Source organism: Buceros rhinoceros, unplaced genomic scaffold, assembly GCF_000710305.1.
Source record: "Buceros rhinoceros silvestris isolate BGI_N320 unplaced genomic scaffold, ASM71030v1 scaffold1370, whole genome shotgun sequence".
Classification (NCBI taxonomy): domain Eukaryota; kingdom Metazoa; phylum Chordata; class Aves; order Bucerotiformes; family Bucerotidae; genus Buceros; species Buceros rhinoceros.
In genome coordinates this window covers 83,715-86,905 of record NW_010387704.1, presented here as the reverse complement: position 1 = coordinate 86,905, position 3,191 = coordinate 83,715, and the positions used below count along the sequence as shown (strand labels likewise).

The window sequence follows — 3,191 nt, the reverse complement described above, 5'->3', positions numbered from 1 at the left end:
CTCGTGGTGTGGCGCAGCAGTGTGTGCTGTCAGGCTGTGCCCATGAGAGCTATGTCGTACTTCTCCCAGACCAAATGCAGTGAAGACCAAGACCTCGGTGGATTCTCTTCTGTCGATGGCATCTCAGGGCGGTGGGATGAGCTGTGTCAAGGGCAATGATTTTAGGCAATCAGGTTCTAGCAAGAGGGAAGAGGCTTGTGAAGAACAGAACTTCCTCTGAAGGAGACTAAGTGCATAGTGATGCTGAGAAGCTGTGGCCAGGCAGCAAAGGGAAACTACTGCTATTTTCATTTACAGTCAAGAGAAAAGACAGCTGGCTGTACAGGGGGACTTGTGAGTGAGGTGGAAAAGCATTTTTTACGCTAAAGGGAGAGGAAAAGAGGCTTTTTGAACTCACTGAAATCTGTTTCTTCTGTGTCTGTCCCTAAACATCAGTGTAAGCATTGGCTTAAGTTGTTGAAGAATCTGACCTAAGAGCCCTGGTCCCGAGGGCCTGTGTAACTGTCTCGGCTCCTCTGTACAAGGATTTTGACATACACGTTTCCAGTCAGGAGCAGGGTCCTTTGCTTTGCAGTATCCAGTGCAGGATGCTTTCAGAGTATGGACAGAGCTCAAGGATTCTCAGTTTTGTTGCCACTGGCAGTTACCGGGACTGTTTTGTCTGTTACTTCTGCTTCTGAGCTGAGCTTTGAGCGTTAATAGAAGAGGATGTGCCTTTGGCCCTGCCGTTTTAGTTGGGACCCCGTGCAGTCTGGAGCCATCTCAGTCCCATACCCATCTTCTCCCTTCTGCACCCATCTGTTTTCAATTGTCTTAACCATAACTCTGTTATGGTGTAGTTTTTCTACGCTGTCTCCAGGTGACAACAATTTCTGCCTCCTACCTCCAGCAGTCTGAGTTCATCATCTCTTCCCCCTCAGATGTGGGAGTCCAAATCTGCCTGTAACTCTCCCATCTCATTGTATACCTCAACCCTGTGCCACAAACGCCTGTTTCAGCTTGTGCTCTTACTACAGAATTCAGGGGTTTGGGGGAGGAAGAGAAAGGAGTTAGTACAAGAGTGGTTTAAGCCCAGGAATATGGGAACAGTCTTAGTCAGGAGAAGCTGCTAGGGATGTGTTCCAGGAGCTATTTCTGTTGCCTTGTTTAGATTTCCATCTTACTTACTGAAACACTTGTTCTCTGCCAGTCATTGCTTTCCCTTTCCATTCAGATAAAGAAAATTTCAACAAGGTTTTTCTGGAGCAGAGGCTTCAGTTGTCTTAAGTATTCTGTGAAATAGTAACAATAAATATGTATGTGGTTCATGGTCTGAGTCATCTTGCATCTGTGCCCAACTGATATTAGTCCTCTAATTTTGCATGTATAAATAGAAATTTGACCTTAACGTTAATTCTGATACGTACTATCCAAAGATTTGTGAAAATAGTTTCTACTTAAAAATTACCGTTTCTGTTGCTAGTCACCTCAGTGCCAGCTAAGCCAGGTCTGCTTCTGGTGTGTGTGCTGTGTAAGCCCTGAGATGTAGAGCGCTGGGGCAGTGGGAACTTCTGCATGGAATCATCACTGGACTTTAGTGGGTGATGAGAATTGGAACAGTACGAGGACATGCCATGAATTATTAACAAATTACCATGCTTCCTCTAAACCTGATAGAGCGGCTGATGGTTTTTCTGCGGTTAAGGGCTGTAATTATCAGATGCCGGTAAGGGTGAGTCACCTTGTATTCTCCCAGCTGCAGAGCTGTGACTGTTATTCCAATGGGAACTGCAGCTCTGGGAGATGCTGAGGGACAGAGAATATAAACAAGAGTCTCTTGGATGGCTTCCTCCTCCAGTATCCTGCTCTCTTTTGCAACAGGAGCGACGCAGGGCTGCGTGGGTGTCTTGTGCATAGTCACTGCAGCGCAGTGACACAGGTGGGCTTGTGTGTTCCTCTGCTGAACATGACAGCATTTTCCAGGATAGCTTTTGGTGGTAGAACTTCCTAGTGAAATTGGAATGAATGGACCTAAATACAAAGCTGGAGGCTCCACATTCTTGCCAGTGGCTGTGGACAGGAGCATCACAGAGTCTTCTCTAAGAAACACCAGCAGACCACAAACTTCATGTGGTAGAATTCAGGGTGTCTTTTAACCAGAATGAGACTCTTTAGTGGTTTTGGTACTGTTGAAAAGGTGTTAAGAAGTTCCTGATTAAAAAAAAAAAAAAAAAACAAAAAACCGGAAACAAAAAACACCCCCCCCAACAAAATACTTTAGAGCCTAGAATATCCAGATACCAAAATCTTTTAATCTGTGACTGTTTAAAGTGACACAATCGTTGATACACGTGCAGTCCTCTTACCTGTGTTATATGGGTGTGTAGTGTGCTGCTGGTTTCAGTAAGTAGTTTTCAATGTGGTGGTGAAACTGAATGTGCTTCAGATGGAGGATGAAGAAAGCAAGCATGAATAAATAAAAATGAGAGGCTGTACTTTGCTATTATGCCACTTCAGTAATTAAGCCGTCTTTGTATTGATTATTTTTCTTGGTAGCACTGTGCAGTAGGTTGTGTGCTGTTTGTATTTGCATCTGTTCTGCATGCTGTTGTATAGAAAAAGAAGAGCTCATTTGGGTATGTTTTTAAAATTATTTTAATTAAAACTGCTTTCTTGAAACGAAGTGATAGTGAATAACAGGGAAGACGATGTAGTTGTTCAACTGGGGACTTTTACAGACAAGTAAGAGGCATTGTAACTTTGTACTTAAAGTAATGATTTTAAGGCTTTCCGAGTGATTTGTCATATCGTTGAGACCTACACTTGTTAGTATGACTTAAGTAAAGGTACTACATGATTTTTGGTTTTTTTTCTGCAAAGTTAAAATGATTGGACTTGTCTGGATTGAGTTAACAATGAGTATCTTCTCAGTAGATACTAAATGTCTTCAGAAAGCAATTAAAAACAGAGGAGCATGCTGCTCTCCCTAGCTTAGGTTCACATTTACAGCAGGACTTTCTGCAGTAACAAAATGGCTCTTGAATTATTTCACTGGTTTCTAATAGAGCTGATAGAGCTGAATTTTTTTAAAAAATTAAGTCCCTAATTTGACAAAAGCTGAATTGGTTTGGATTATTAGATTTTTACAATTCATAAATCACACTTGTGGAATCTCAATTTACAGAAGTTGTCAGAAAGAGAGTTAACTATAG

At 42.3% G+C, this 3,191-nt stretch overlaps 1 protein-coding gene across 2 annotated transcripts in view; it reads left to right on the top strand.

The window, feature by feature from the left end:
* Nucleotides 1–3,191, top strand: part of RALGPS2 (Ral GEF with PH domain and SH3 binding motif 2) — a 96,695-nt gene that overhangs the window by 19,322 nt on the left and 74,182 nt on the right. The gene's annotated exons all lie outside the window — the stretch shown is intronic.